At 36.6% G+C, this 16,894-nt stretch overlaps 1 long non-coding RNA gene and 1 pseudogene across 4 annotated transcripts; one reads left to right on the forward strand and one right to left on the reverse strand.

The window, feature by feature from the left end:
* Window positions 1–9,865: 9,865 nt before the first annotated feature.
* Window positions 9,866–15,119, reverse strand: LOC108272365 (uncharacterized). Of its 4 annotated transcripts, XR_001814059.3 has the most exons (7): window positions 14,998–15,119; window positions 13,701–13,837; window positions 13,549–13,624; window positions 11,621–11,751; window positions 11,410–11,501; window positions 10,920–11,066; window positions 9,866–10,822 (listed from the first exon to the last, which is right to left on the reverse strand). It is a non-coding gene; the product is annotated as an uncharacterized LOC108272365 (long non-coding RNA). The 4 variants fall into 4 exon arrangements; XR_001814058.3 differs by having other exon boundaries at window positions 9,866–11,066; window positions 13,549–13,621; XR_001814057.3 differs by having other exon boundaries at window positions 9,866–11,066.
* Window positions 12,338–12,959, forward strand: LOC108272364 (nicotinamide/nicotinic acid mononucleotide adenylyltransferase 1-like; annotated as a pseudogene).
* Window positions 15,120–16,894: the final 1,775 nt, after the last annotated feature.

A 16,894-nucleotide genomic window follows, 5' to 3' on the forward strand; every position in this document is an offset into this window, starting at 1 on the left:
CTTTCCCTTTAATATCCCTTGCTTGCAATAACTGCATCAAGCCTGTGACTCATCGACATCACCAAATTGTTGGTTTCTTCTTTTGTGATGCTTTTCCCAATGTTTGTGCAATTGATTTTTTCAGCTTTAAAATGGCTTGCTTTTCTCCCATAGACAGCTCTCTGATCTTCATGTTGGTTTATCCTTTTTAGCAACAAATGCAGTCTTTACAGGTAAAACTGAAGGCTAAAACCAAGAGAACTTTTCAGAGCTATTTATTGTTTTAAAAAAAGTTGATCTAACAGGACACAGCTGGTTAACAAGGCTCACCTGTCAGTCACATTTTCCAATATTTTTGCTTGCCTACAAATTGGGTGGTCTGATACAAAGTGTTATGTTCCATGTTGTGTAACACATCTACATATAAATACCAGGAAATAAAAGCTGAAATGATAAACTCTCTTCTCATATTTTTATTTTTATCTTTTGATCTCAAACCCAAATGTATTCATTCTACAGCAAAAACAAATGATTCAATGGTTCCAATATTTTTAGAGGGAACTGTATAGGTCATGAATTATGCATTATGCTAACTGGGTGAAACCAGACTAATTCATGTGTTTGATTCATTAACTATGCATTCCTCATGTCATGTCATGTCTATATGCAGTTATGATCAGTGGGGGAACTTAAAGCATAAATAGTTGTTTTTTTTTTCATCATATGGCTTCAAGCTTCAAATTCTTAAGGCAATCCAAGCTAACACTTATAAAATAAAGCTTTTGTTAGCCTTAGCTAATGATTTTTCACAGTCCTTGGTTGATTGATGAAAGCAGCACTAATTTATCACAATTAGTGTTGCATTTGAGGCATTAAGTAAATGTTAAGTGTTTATAATTTTCTCTGCTAACTCGAGTGAAGAATCTGAATCTGTACTTCAACTTAAGCAGAGGATTTATTTATAAGTCGTTCCAATACTTAACCACCTCTGCATGTAATTAAAGTGTCCTTTATCTGCAATATGAGCGTCCTACAGATGGGGTCTCTACTGACCTGCTTATAATGCATTATGCATGCAGCCTGAACGTCTCTGCACGTCTCTGCACGTCTGCTGAGCTTCCATTGTGCTGGCCTGGCGGCTGTGGATGCAGCACTTTTCATGAAAAAGAGCTTTTCAGCAGGCATCACCACCTGTCACGTAGATAAGAATTCATTCGAATTCACCAGCGCATTACACACACCATCAGTCAGTCTCATCTACATTGCCGTACTCCATAACCTCAAATGATCCATCTTTATGCTCCCTTTATTATCATTCATCTGTTTTTTTTATGTTCCTTCTCAGTGACGCCAGCGGCTGATGGCTCATTCTCAGGCACAGTTTCATGCGCATTACCGAGACCAACGATGGCACAAACTTTCTACCACCACAGGTGGCTATGTTTAAGTCAGATACATGCCATGTGAAGGTAGAGAGCAGATGTATGCGCGCACACACACACACACACACTTGGAAAGGACATGGTGAACATGTTCCAAACATCCTCACATTTCTACAATAACAGAATGCACTTTTAATGTATTTTCCAAAAAATGGTGGCCAGTGCTGCTTTCTGCTTTCTGATTTTAGGAATCTATTTTTTTTTTTTTTTTTAAATTAGGGACAAGAAACGATTTACTATTTTAAAAAATAAATAAAATAAAATAAAGCAGCAAGTCTCTGCAAGGTACAGAAAGCAGAATGTTTGAACTTGCTCATGATCACTGCTGATTATTATTACCCCCTCCCCCTGGCTCTTTCTAACCTGAATTTCTATTTTAATTCCCTCAGACAGCAGGGAATAACTTTAAGAAAGGCAAGCATGGGGATCCTATTTCTTGCACAGTGTGTGTTCTCAGGATGAAAAGAAAGAAAAGAAAGGGAGGGGAAAATCTATTATTAAAATAAAAAAGGAAATTATGATTGCTCTATTTTCCTGGTTCAATCCTGAGCTCTGGTTTATATGCCCTTGGTTTCTGGGTGGAAAAAAAGTACTATGAAACAGAATTCAGTAATCATTTAATATTACAGTTCATGTTTGTACAGGTTTCCTCAGGGTTCTTCGGTTTCCTCCAACCATCAAAAAACATGGCATTAGGTGAATTGCCTATACTAAATGTGTACATTAAGTGTGTGAACGTGTGCGACATCTTTTGCAAGATGTCTTTAAAACACATTAAATATACAGACTTCTGAATATATCCCCCTTTTCTAAAAATGAATAATTACATCTTACATCTTTACATTACATTACATTAGGAATTGATTGTATGTGTGTGTGTGTGGTTGTCTGAGAGTGAGAATTTATTTTTCACACCAAATTGTTGAGGCCCCCACTTTGAGAACCACTGGTTTGAGGAACATGACAGAGTTCAAGGTGTTGACCTGGGCACCAAATTCCCCAGATCTCAATCCGATCTAGCATCTGTGGGATGTGCTAGATGTTATAGGACTTAAAGGATCTGCTGCTAATGTCCTGGTGCCAGATATCAATACAGGAAAGTAATGATGATGGGCATTAGGCAGGCAAAGGGTTAGATCTACTCCGATCAGCCATAACATTAAAACCACCTGTTTAATATTGTGTAGATTCCCCTTGTGCTGCCAAAACAGCTCTGACCCGTCGAGGCATGGACTCCGCAAAACCGCTGAAGGTGTGCTATGATTAGTTCACACGGATTCATTTAATAAAACCTGCTTTCCACCCAAACCCGACACTGAAAATGGGAACTCATTTTTAACTGTATAAATAGTCATAACAAACTCCCACATCACCGCATGGCTCAGTGCACTTAATTATAGTGAAACAAATAAAGGACTAAAAGATCTGTTCGTTATAATAGTCCCACGGCAGTCATGGTTAAGAAAAGCCTGTTATACTTCAGGGGAGGAAATGAGTAAGTGTGAGTGCTAAAGTTTTAGAAATGGGCCCATTATGAATCCAATTATTGAATAAATGAAGGAGCAGAATAAGTAAAATGGACAGACATTAGGACTCATTACGGGAGAATTAACTGCTGAAAGCTCGAATCAAGAAAAAAAATTAAAGCCTTAATTCACACCAAAGATAACTTATTCAATTGTTTAGCTTTTACAATGAAACATTAACATACAATTCTTACTTAATTCAACAAACAATGTAAGGAGCACAACATTAAAACATTACTACTCGTTCATTAACATAAACATAAACATAAACAGAATTACCACAATTCATACAAAGAATATAAAGATAATAAGATAAAAACTTTACTCATCCCACACTGGGGAAATCCCCTCGTATCTTATCTTACAAAGAAGTCATATCAAATGGTTAATTTTCTGTTGAAGCTACAGTGCATAAGTTTGCCTTCCCTTGCTTTCTTGGTAGAAAAAAAAGTACTACGAAACAATTTAATGATCATTTAATGAGCATAAATATTACAGCAACTGGATCAGAGGCAGCCATTTTGTTTATTAATGAGCTCAAAAGGTTTGCCTCCCCACTGACATGCTGTCGCTACAATGTTCTCCATTAAGATGTCTAATGATCTAAAACTGCAAACATCCTTGCGTCTTCTTTAAGTAATTAAAAAAACCAAACAGTCTCACAATCTGAGTCAACAGGACAGATTTCACAAGACCTAAAGCAGAAAACATTGCTTCCATGGAGCTGGAGAAGATCTCCCATTCAACCAAGCAGAATAATCACACACTATTATTTTGATTGCTTTAACCAAGAATATCTTAACAGTTTGCTGCTCAACAGTTTTAGATTTATTTGTGATAAGAGACATGTGTAACATCTTTGACACACATCTAACATCTTTCAATTTAAATTTGTGACTTTAATGTCAACTTCCACTCTAACAACTCTAACAAAAGTCACCCGTTACTAAAGGATTGCTTTAGAAATTCAGCAAAGATGAGTCTGTAGACAGGAGACTGGTGTGATCTTCAGATTTTCGCTGTTGATTTGCAAACGTTGAGTATCTTCAGATCAGCTTTTTCTCCGGTAGTCTTCACAAGCTCAATTTACTAACTGAACAGGGCTGGGTTTAATAAATAAATAAATAAATTTAAAAAAGAATGCCAGTCAACCTACAACATGAGTCTTTGGACTTGGGGAGGAAACCCCCACAGCACAGGGAGAACATGCAAACTCCACACACACAGGGCCATGGTGGGAATCAATCCCCTGACCCTGGTGGTGTGAGGTGAACATACTAACCACTAAGCCACCATGCGCCCAGTCTACTTTCAATTAGTGTGTAAAAGTATTCGTGGGAATAATAACCTGCAAATTTATTTATTTATTTATTTATTTAAATCTAACTAGATAATGACTAAATGATGAGATTAGAGATTACAGATTCACTAATGTCAAATATTAAGTTAACTTATGTTTCCAAATGTACTGTAGGCAAAAGCTTGAAATAAGTCATTTTGATGGTCTTGTACATGTTTGTCTCCATCTAGTGACTAAATACATCACCGCTCCAGAATTATTGGCACCTTTCATGAAAATGAACACTTTTTGGAAATTGAAATGAACTTATTTTGGTACCCATGGTCTGCAACTGGTCTTAAGTCTTAAAATCCAAAAGAAATCCCTGATTAAGGTTCAATATTAATAATTTGCATTTGCAATCTATGTGCCAAAGCAGGGCTACCAACTCATCAGTCCATAAAAATCGGAGTAAAATGGAAGTAAACATCGATCTAAACACCATTTAATAATAATATTTTAGCATTATGAACCTTTGAGCAGAGCAGATCTAATCTAGTACATACAGTAGTTTAGCAATTTTTAAAAGAAAGGATTTGACCCATCAGTGTTTTCCACAAAAACATCGCTTATTCAATGAGCTCTTAATTGACATGTCACCTATAATATTGATATGGAAACCTTCCCTTTGAACAGGTGCCATCATCACAGAGGAGGCAGCAGGTGCCATCATCACAGAGAAAACAATAGGCAAGACTCCATTACTGAAGAAAAGGCATGTCGAAGCTCGTTTAAAGTTTGCTGCAACTCATTTGGACAAACCTATGAAATACTGGGAGAGTGTAGTCTGGTCAGACGAGAGCAAAATTAAACTTTTTGGCTGTCATACTACACACCATGTTTGGAGAAGAAATGGCACTGAACATCACCCTAAAAACACTACACCAACAGTGAAGTGTGGAGGTGGAAGCATCATGGTGTGGGCTGTTTTTCATCACATGGTACTGGCAGATTTCATATAATTGAAGGAACGATGAATGGAGCCCTTTACTGGGAGATTTTTTAGAAGAATCTGCTGCCATCCACCAGGATGATGAAAATGAGACGTGGGTGGAGCTTCTAGCAGGACACCGATCCAAAGCATACAGCAAAGGAAACTCCCAACTGGTTTCAGAGAAAAAAAAAAAATCAAGGTATCACAATGGCCCAGTCAATCACCTGACTTGAATCCAATTGAACAAGATTTAAAGACAATATGTTTAGAAGAACGGGCCAAAATCTCACCTGAATACTGTGCCGATTAATTTCTTCATAAAGGAAGGATCTTCAAGCTGTCATTACAAACAAAGGCTTCTCCACTATGTATTCAATAAATTTCAGTTAGCGTGTTCAATACTTTTTTCCCGTGTCATTCCGCTTTATTACACATAACTTCATTTATGGACTTTATTGTTGTGAATTCTTTATTTTTCCGGATTTCTTGAGTTAATACTGATGAAAATTTAATGTGAATAACGTCATTGGAAATATATTTACTGAAAAAAATGTTGAGGCGTCCAATATTCCTTTCCCCCCACTGTATTGATATAATATATATCATATATATGTTAATATTATATATTATTAATAATATATATAAATGTAAGTGTGTAGTTATAAAGTACATAATGATGGTTATGAGGTAAATTTTAACAGTTACTAAAGACATTTTATGGAATTCTGAAATTTAATACAAATAAGGTGAACTAAAACAAGCTTAACTGCTTGAAACAAATAAATAAAGACATAAAAATAAAATGAGAAAGTGTTTTATTCCTGCCAGGTGAGAGTGTTGGAGCGTTACTGCAGTGGTGTCGTGTTATTTTTTTGTGGACGATATAGCATATAATTTTAGATTTTTTTGTCTGTTGTCATGGAGACAGAACAGCGCTGCTGAACGTTTGCTCATTTCTTCTTTGGGAAGTACATTATTCAGGTGAGAAAGATTTCGTCCCTGTGTTAAAACGGACAGGTGTGTAAACTCACTGAACACACCACAGATTAGAGATACATTTAGAAGACGAGTGTATGACTGTGCACTAGAGATGCACCAATGTATCTGCCGATAATTGGTATCGCAAATCGGCATGAAACATCTGCTGATCAGGGCCAATTATATCCTATCAATCAAAAGAGGGCAGGAAAACACATTTGGTGCCGTGTGTAAAGATGATGTCTCTTGTGAGGAATGACGATAAAACTGCAGTTTGTAATCTTTGTAATCTCTTCACTGCTAATATTTTACACCAGAAGTGAAGCGGAAGTTTCGGCAAACTTTGTTTTTTGCCAAGCTGCTTGTGCTGAAAACTATATTTGTAGAGTAGTATATTTCATATCCAGTTCATGATGTTAATATATATATATAGTATGGGTGCATCTCTATTCTAATATTTCATAACTGAAAGTTTCAGGCTGATTCCAGCACAAACAAAATGGTGCAGAGATATCAGAGAAAACATATCGGATATCGGATCCTGTAGCAAACTGTAGTTGTATTTTGAAGAAGAAAAAAATGTATTTTTGGAACCAGAAATGTTTTTGCTGTAATTATAGTTTATTATATTTATTGGCAAGAGATTTTTGCATGAAAGGGTTGAACTGTGAAGTGCTTCAGTTAAACAAACCATGCGTTTGAAAGCTTAGTAGTTTCTAAAAAAAAAAAACAATATCGGATGGTATTGGTATCAGCTGATACTCAAGGCTTCAGTATCGGTTAAGAAAAAGTCGTATTGTGCCATCTCTAGTTTGAAATAGTTCCTAAACTAAAACCGTGCAGAAATTACACCTACATTATTGACTATTTCCTAGAGTTAATTATTGGTAAATAAATCAGGTGTGACTGTAGTTTAACAGTGCTTTCCTGTTTTTCAATTGAGTTATTCACATTTATTTATCATAGAAACAGTTGGAACAGGTTTCTAATCTGCATTTAAAGGGATTTACTGAGCCTGCATTCTCATTATTCTCTACAGCACTATTCCAGACTTGAGTGGTGATGTGAGAAATAAATCTCCTGCTGTCTGAGCCGTGATTAATGCTAGTTATTAACAGTAAACCTGCATCAGCTGAACCAAGATTTGATTATAAGATTTCCTGAATTTATACTTTTCTGTAAAGCTGCTTGAAGACAATATCCATTGTTAAATGCGCTATACAAATAAAACTGAATTGAACTGAATTATGATTAAGATAAACCATTCAGAGCTTTATATATCATTAGCAAAACCTCAGGTGTCACATCCATGGCCAAACTGAAGAGACGGATATAAAAATAAAAATACCTTTAAGCATATAAATAACAATTTCCATATAAACTGCTGCTGTTCTGTAGATATGGAAAAGCTTTGTGAAGACGATGTCTGTGCCTGACGTGAAAAATGGCACTGAGGTTTTTACACCTGGACCAGAAGAAGGACCTGATGGGCAGGATGCACTATTTCTTGATCCTCTGATGAGGTGCGATGCTCTTTCTTCTCTAACACGTTAAATATTTGCATTGATGTTCTGAAGTGTATCACCAGGTGGTTAAAGTGTCTGTGTGTGTGTGTGTGTATGTGCAGTAATCTATATAATCCAGTTGTTTATATATCATCTGTTGCAGTGATAAGGTGCAGAAGGATGACCTGATCAGATTTGTCCAGGGGAAATGTCAGGATTGTTTGCAACACCTGGATGACCCTGATCAACAGAAATCCTATTTCTTCTGGATGATTATGGAGAACTTCTGTAATGGAAATGGAGTAATGCTAGAGTTCATTATGTGCTGTGGTTATCATTGTTGAAGGATGATGATTAACAATATCCAGAGATTCTGTGAAGTGCAAACATCAATAAATATCTGTAGGGTAGATGTGCTAATTAAAGATATTTTTCTTTTACAGAGAGTAATGATGGTTGAAATCATCAAGGGCTACAGCTGTGTGAGGAGAAAGGTGAGAGTTTCAGCATCAGCGTCTATCTGTACTGTGTGTATTGTTTTTGTCAGTATCATGGGGACTAACGTGACACGTTCTGCTACAGCTTGGCCGTGTTAAGAACCAGGAGGATTGGTGTCTTCCTCTGGTGAGGCTCCGCTGCTACAGGGGATGAGCACAGAAAAGCCATTATTGAAATGGGAGACGATTTAGGTACGGATACACTCCACAGTAACAGGGTTTTTCTGGAATTAACTACACTCACTGTCCACTTTATTAGGAACATCCATACATCAGCCAATCACGTGGCGGCAGCAGCACAATGTATAAAGTCATGTAGATATAGCTCAAGAGCTTCAGTTAATGTTCACTGCAAATATCAGAATGAGCAAAGAATCTCAGAGACTTTGACAGTTGCTTGGTTGTTGGAAGAAGTTATTTTGAGAAACATGATTTGATAATAAGGATTGATCTACGCATCACATATTTGCTACATGGTGGCACAAATGGTGCTGGGATCACGTAGGCGATTTCACGTGATTGGATATGACTGGTACGTTGTGTGTGTGTGTGTGTGTGAGAGAGAGAGAGAGACAGACAGAGACAGAGAGAGAGCAGTTTCCTGGGCATGTATCTGTAAGCTTGTGTGTGCTTATTTTCTTAACTTGATGTTTTTTCTTTGTACAAGGGTTAATAACCATCACTCAGTCTCAAAGGAGGTGATGGAGAAAACTGAGATCTATGAGTACGTGCTGTCTCTGACCTCAGGGGTCAGGCAGCCACACTTCCAGGTTTGAATTACTCTTCTCTTTTTCATCTCAAATTCAACTAGGAACCATTGTACTGAGAATGAACAGTTCTCTACCTGTTTCAGGAGTTCAAGTACCTTTACACCTGCGATCTAGCTAATGCTGGACTTTGTGCTCAGGTGCTAGAAACATCCTCACGTTCCCTAGGCTCATCAACAGCTACTTTATGGAATGGGTTATAATGGTAAGTAGGAGGATTCATGTTTGCTTCTAGGTTACAACTGCAGTCTTCATCAGTGCTTTACTTCCCCTGTCTCTATTGTAGCTCTGTGACAAGCTGCTCCAAGGGACAGAAGAAGAAAAAGCAGAGTGGCTGCTAAAACTTTTCCGGCTGTACAGAGCATTCAGTGCACATTCTCACTTTTATGTTGACGTGGTGGAGTCCATATCATGTAGTTATGAGTCTCAGGAGTCCCAAGGTACGTACAGTGCTGTGTAGCTAGCGACAAATAACTCAATAAAATTAGCTTTTTAAATTGGGTTGGAAAACAAAAGTTGAATAGTCTAGATTTTCATAGTTGCACCATGTAATGATTTATTATAAAGTTAAAATCCAGCACAGCTTTATGTACTTACAGCTAAATGTAAGTCTTTGGTGAGGGACAGAAACGATCAGTGTTTAGATATCTGCAAAAATTACACAAAAGTATTTATACTGTCTATTTCTATTACAGAGACAGAAACTGGATTATTACAAAATACATGTATCTGGAACTTACTTCCTGTTACTTAGTCCATTTAATTTAATCCAGATGCTCATATTTAAGACACGATATTCAGAGACAGGATCACAGAACAACAATTTGATGATGCAATCATTATCAACAAACACACGTCATCACTGTGTACTGCAAGAGACGACAAGAACACAAGGCTCTTTCAGTCTTATTTCTATTGAATTGAAGGATTTTGCATGTGTGTGTGTGCGCAACAGAGGAGTTAAGATTCCCGCTACACTGTGGGAGAGCTGGTGGGGAAAGGAAGCTTAGGCACTGTCTACACAGGCGTGCATAAGGCAGATGGGTTACAGGTGATAAGTCTACACATGTACAGTTCATTAGCACTAATCAGCTCAGTATAGGAATTGTAAAGCAATGACACACTTCTCTGAGATACAAACAGATTCATTATCTTCACCCATGTCTGTATTCTGAAGGTTTCATTCACTAATGATTGCGACAGTGCATGAATCACTGATATGAACTGATTTGAATGCAACAGCGAGTGGGAAAATACAGCCAAAATAAATGAGGTCCATTGTATGTTCATAAAAATGATCATCAGAAAATTGTAGTGCTCAAACCAAACCCTTGCATTTCCATACAAAATGCTGTTACAGGTGAAAATTAAAAAGGTCACAGCACATTCTGTCGCAACCGACAGAACAAAAGAAGTAATAACAGTATAAATGAAGAATTAACAGTAGAATTTTTTTATTATTTTTTTTAAAGTCCAAATACTACAGGATTTTACAGGATTTAAATACTAATTTGTTTGACTTGTAATTTAACAACAACAGCACACACCAAGGATGTAGAATCCACATGTACAATAATTCACCCAATGTAGGATTGTGGATTAATGAATTTATAATGCACAGGAAAGTTTCCATTTGCTGATACCTAAAATGTAAGGGCTGTGAATTGCACTAATTATAATATAAATATAATAAATATTATTATAAACATAATTATAGTACTTATACTAATTAGTACAATGAAGGATTGTTGAAATGACTCATTCTGTTTTGTCCATGTGAACAGGTTGCCATGAAATAGGTGCTCAAAATGGCTGAAGACTCATTCGTATGTAAACTTCCTTTACTTCAGAGATTCTGTAGAGAAGCAGTAAGGTGTAAATCACAATCACATTATAGAGCAGATCTAGACCAAAAATGATGCATCCATTTACTTGTTCCTAGATTTTACTACCGATTGTTCATAATAGATATCGGAGGAAGAGTGTTGATCTAGATCTCCCTGTGTGAATGTGGTGGAGCTGTTGGAATGGATCGACATGTGCACTTCTTTCGTCTTGGTGCTGGAGCGATCCGTCCCCTGCATGGACCTCCGGAAATTCTGTGAAAGTAAGAAAGATGGTCGGTTGTCTGAACGTCTGAGTCGAGATATAATGTTGCAGGTGTTTCGAGCTGCTCATCACTGCTTTAAATGGGGGAGTTGTTCACGGTGACATCCGGGCCGATAATGTTCTCGTAAATACGGACACGCTGGAAGTGAAGTTGATCGATTTTGGCTGTGGAGAGTTTCTGTTAGAAAACTACACTTGCACAAGCGATTTAGGTCGGTTCAGAGGAGATGTGATATAATCAGTGCAGTGGAGAATTTTTATTCTGTTATGGTTGTTGCTCTCTCTCTTTTTTTCAATAAAACACCTGCTTTCTGTTTAAGACTTTCTACTTACTTCTGGAGTTTGGCTGTACTCTTGATTGATCTGTGGAGACATTTGCTTTCCCAGCTCAGATTGTATAATTGAGAAGTGTTCAAAGTCCGTTTCTGAAGGTGAGAAAATAATTAGCATTGCCGAAGCATCACATTTAGAACTGTAGCATAAAGATGTAAAACTACTGACTGTAAAAATTATTCATATTTGTTTGAGTTTTAATTTCTCTCACCCTGTCTCATAACTACCAACACAGAGTGCTGCCATCTGATATCATGGTGCCTGAAAAACCCTCATAATCAGCCAACTTTTGAGGAAATCCTGAGCCACAAGTGGTTTACTATGGAACTTCAGGACAGAGCCCTGGTGAGAGAGTTGGAATAGAATATATTTAATTACACTTAGCTAAGACATGGTATAATAGTCTAGAGTACAGAAATTGTACTGGATCAGTATTGAGTTCTCCAACAGAGATTTCTGTACTTATGGGATTATATTAAGAACGCATCTATATCGAGCGGATGCAGGATGTGATGGAGATGGATGATGGACTACCACCATATGTAGTAGTCAAAATGTCAGGGTTACACATGTAACCATGTTCCCTGAGAAAAGACGACGACGTTGAGTGGGCTTCACGTTGTGGGAAGCGCCCTTGCATGTGACTAGTATCTGAATTCTGTGTGAAATCACGCTTATTTATAGGCCTGCCGTGGTCAGATGATGTGGCATTATAAAACGGCGCTTGTAAACCATGTCATCATATTCATTATCTGAAGTGAAGACACGATTCAGCTCAGATAATAAGGCTGATGACATGGTTTACACGGTTTAACCTTGCTCCCTGAGAAGGGAACAATGTTACATGCATAACTCAGATGTTCCCTTTTAAAGGAACCTCAACATTGCGTGAGTTTCACGCTGTGGGAATGAGTATACCCACTCCGGCATACTGAGGGTATGGCCTGTCACAGATGGCCAAATTAGCAACAAAGAACTCTAGCTGGATCAATGTAGATGACTGGGAAAGTCAGCAGGCTGAGTGGGTGGAAACAGTCAAAGTTATCAGACACCATCATGCTGAGTTATCATCAGCAGAGGAGAACCATGACAAGGTGGAAACACTAAAGTTCTCAAAGAAGAGAAGACTGGAGGAAAATGAGGAAAGTTCATCAGATCACAACAGATCAGAAACTCTTTAGCTCAAGTTGTTGTGTGGAGCAGACATGTTGGTGTCCTTCAGTATCCCCAATCAGTGGAAGAAGGAGGACATTGTGGAGATCGCAGGCCGCTTTGGGATTGTGTCCATCACCAAGAGTGGTTATGATGCAGAGAAGTTTGTCTACAAGTCTGATGTGCTGCGCAATCATCATAAGAACATCCACATCGTGAGGGAATGGGTGACCAATGAGATCTTGGCCACACACGTGAGACGAGCTGTGTGCAAGGGCCAGAGTGTGCGCTACCTGCTGTCTGATCCTGTGGTGCTCTACATCCAAGATCAACATCTGTACAGAGCTGAGAGTGAGCAGAAGAACACAGATGTCATCCTTGCTCCTCTTCAAAGATAACAGGGCAACATAACAGTTTGCTGCTGTTGTGTGTTTGAGTGTTTTTCAGGAAACACCAAATGCACCTCACTCCTGTGACTGTATGTAGTGACTGAAATAAATAAACTGGAACAGGATCATTTGTCCTTTATTTTGGTGGTCTGGTCAGTCCTTTTTGTTGATTTATTTTTGAAAAACTTGTTAAAACACTGAAATATAACAGAAATATATACATAAACATAATGGGATTATGGGTAATTGTCAGAGTGGGACAAGGCTTTGTAAAAATAAACATGCATTCTGAAACAATTCAAATTCAGTCAGTGAAAACGTGTTCAGGAAGTCCAGGTATAAAACCTGAGAGAGTAATATTTTTTAAAAAACAACAAATGCAGTGTTTCAGTAATCTTATCTCATTAAAATGGTGTAATGGAATGTTTACCAAAGTGCTCATTATTTATCACTCTTGCTGGATTTTAATATTTTAGCCAATCAGATGATTACATCTCTCACTGCTACTGTTTTTGACTGAGGATCCACTGTGTGTTTCTCAGGGCAAAGAAGAGTCAGTAACTCATCATGAGAAAATATTAGTTTAGTGGTTTCTTACCTACTGCTGTGTACCGTCCACCCACTTCCACTCACCCTCTCTGTTTCGGTCATTCAGTCCAATACAAGCTTTTCTGCTGCACAGGATTTTACTGATGAACTCCGGTCATTGTAATAGTAAAATATGAGAATTAATGAGAGGGTCTCTCTCACCTGTTCCTCTATGCTGTTTATGATCACCAGGTCTGCTCCTCTCTCTGCAGTCCCGTCTGCTCTCAGTCCAACTCGACTACTCAGTAGTGACGTAGTAAATACTGGAGCTGACATACATCCATCCTGGATCCAGATTTCTATATATAAAATTTTATTTATTATATATATAAAATTTTATTTATTTATATATATATATATATATATATATATATATATATATATATATATATATATATATATATATATATATATATATATATATATATATATATATATATATAAAATTTCTAAAAAGGTGTGTGTTATAGCCAACATCTACATGTACACTTTACATTTGGTTTTGTGATTGTAAACCATTCCCTTCAAATGCTATTGTTATTTTGGTATGCTATATATATATATATATATATATATATATATATATATATATATATATATATATATATAAAATTATGGTATATTTTGTGTACGAGTCCATATGGTATAAATGTTTAGATATGATTTGACAGTTTATTTTATTAAATATAAAAAATCTAAATGGTGTGCATTATAGCAGATACCTAGTCGAACACTTTACAGTTGGTTTTATGACTGCAAGTCATTCCCTTCAAATGCTAGTGAGCTTTAAATTAGGGAATATTGTGTATGAATTCATTTTGTAGTGAAATACATGGCAATATTTACATGATAGTATATTTTAATAAATATCAAAAATCTAGAAGGTGTGCGTCCTACCTGACAACTACATGAACACTTTACAGTTGGTTGTGTGACTGCAAGTCATTCCCTTCAAATGCTATTGAAGTTAGAAACGTGTATAACAATGTCGTATGTAACTTTAGAGACGGTCCCTTAATTTCCGCATATCTGCGAATATCGAGCCTCCAGCGTCAAACCAACTTTATGCCAGTACTTTACAAAATCTAGTCGCTGTTGTGCGGTTTGAAAAAATAAAAAGAACAAGAAGTATCCTTTAGTGCGTTTGGTTGTGTTTCTTGTTCATTTGCATAATTCTCTAGATGCTGCAGAAGAAGTAAAAATATAATAAATAAAATATAACATGAATATACACAGAACTGTGCTGTGTGTGAAAACATCAACAAGTGTCTAAACTACTGCGTAATGTAGTCTTAAAAGAAAGTAAGCAGTACATTAAGTATAATAAACACAAGGATATTTATTTTTAATTGCTGTTCGATTGGATGTTTTGCTGGTTTGGAGTGAGAAGCAAAACACCCGACTTTTAGACGAAACTAAACGCTAAACATTCAACTAATATTAACAAAGGTGATAATACCTTCTAGCTGTCACCTGCAGCATAACGTCGGCATTTTTTTTTGATGGGCAACAACGCCATTTAAACTCTTCCTCGTCGTTTTATTGCCGTTCTTCCTCTTCTTCTACGGCAAGTTGCGTACAGCTGTATAGTTCACTACTGCCGCCTACTGATTCGGATGTTACCATAGCTGGCGCATGCGCAGTCCAAATAAGAATCGTACAGCGGTTTACTGTGCATGCGTTGCTTTTTTTTGTTTGTTTGTTTAATTCAAGGATTAATGTTAAAAAGTCTGTTAGTATGGTATAGTGCAGTAGAGTATGGTAGTCGCTAATATTTTTGTTATATAATTACGGCATTTTAAAAACTTCCAGGTATTTTAATTTCCATAAACTAATTATTTTTAAAGCTCTGATCTATATGCATACATTTAGCTGGAATAACCAAGATAATCAGTATAAAAATAAATCTACACTCCAACATTGATTTAATTTTCAAAAATTGATTAGTTTCTCAACTGTGTAGTGCAAAATACCACATGTATTTCTGTTTCAATTAAATTAATAAAACATACCATTTACTAAAAAGGAGAATTTGCTGTGAGTAGTGTATAGTCAAGTACAGTATCATTGTGGAATCTTCTTCAGCAAAAAATAAAAACTTCTGAGTCTCGAGGGATTTGATGCCAAAAAGACATTAGACTTTTATTACAAAAAAGTAACAAGAGCCGAGTCGATTTGCAAAGCAACTGCTGGACTCCATCTTGATACAAAATTTTATACACTTTCAAAACAAGGATTCTCTAGAGTTCATCCATCTTTTATTTGATGAGTATAAAGGAAGACTTTTAGTAAACTAACACACACACACACACACACACACACACACACACACACACATCCATGAACATTGCTGCATCTTCTCACACACAGGTGGCTTTATCAGTAGATGCATATTCTGTATTTTCTAACTTCTGCAATTTAAACAATAGACTACTCATAAAGCTTGGCAATAATAGTGAATACCCACTAAGGAGCAACGAATTCCAGGCTATCAAAAAGATAAATAAAGGACAGGTTAAATTGTGTTCAAAAAGATACAAACTAGGAGTGAGAAATGGGTACTCAGTGATTTCCCACAAGCTGGAGTTACACCAATTTGTCCTAATTTCACCTACATGGATTTTCACTTATTTTCTGATTAATAAAATATTCCATGTATTATTACAACATAATCATGTTTAAATGCTGATTTAACCTTAAGCCCTTCTCTCTTCATGATTGAAACACATTTCAAAGTCATTATTAGGCCTTTGATTGATTAAAACATTTCCTATCATTCTAATTATTTTAACATTTGATGGACTACATTATAACCACACTTTGGAGTATTAGAGTATTAGGGTGTGAGGCATGCTTCAGTGATTAAAAACTGTATTTACTGCCATTGTTCACTCTCCCACAGGACGTTCTGAAACACTCATTCTTTCACTTCTGTATTCATAAACACAGAAGTGTGGATAAATGTCCCAACTCAATTTTACAGCTATTTGAGTAAATTAAGCTCTGCCATGCAATGACTGACTGGCATGTTGTGGCCATATTATTTACAACTCTCAAAATGTTTTTGATAATTATTGAGGTTCAGAATTTCCTGGGTAATATGACACCAAATGTATGAAAATAGGGCAAAAATCAGTTTTGAATATTAAGCAAATTATCATAAATCTCAGTGGGCACAGCTAAATGGACCATTCATGAGTTACAGCTATTTACGTGAATTAGGTTCCACCTCACAAGAATTGACTGGCATTTGACAATCATGTTGTTTAATGTTCTTAATTTTTTTTCAAAGTTTTTGAACTTTATTGAGCTTTACTCTCTCCTGAATAGATTGATACCCAACTACATTTGTGAAA

Source organism: Ictalurus punctatus, chromosome 12 (assembly GCF_001660625.3).
Source record: "Ictalurus punctatus breed USDA103 chromosome 12, Coco_2.0, whole genome shotgun sequence".
NCBI lineage: Eukaryota > Metazoa > Chordata > Actinopteri > Siluriformes > Ictaluridae > Ictalurus > Ictalurus punctatus.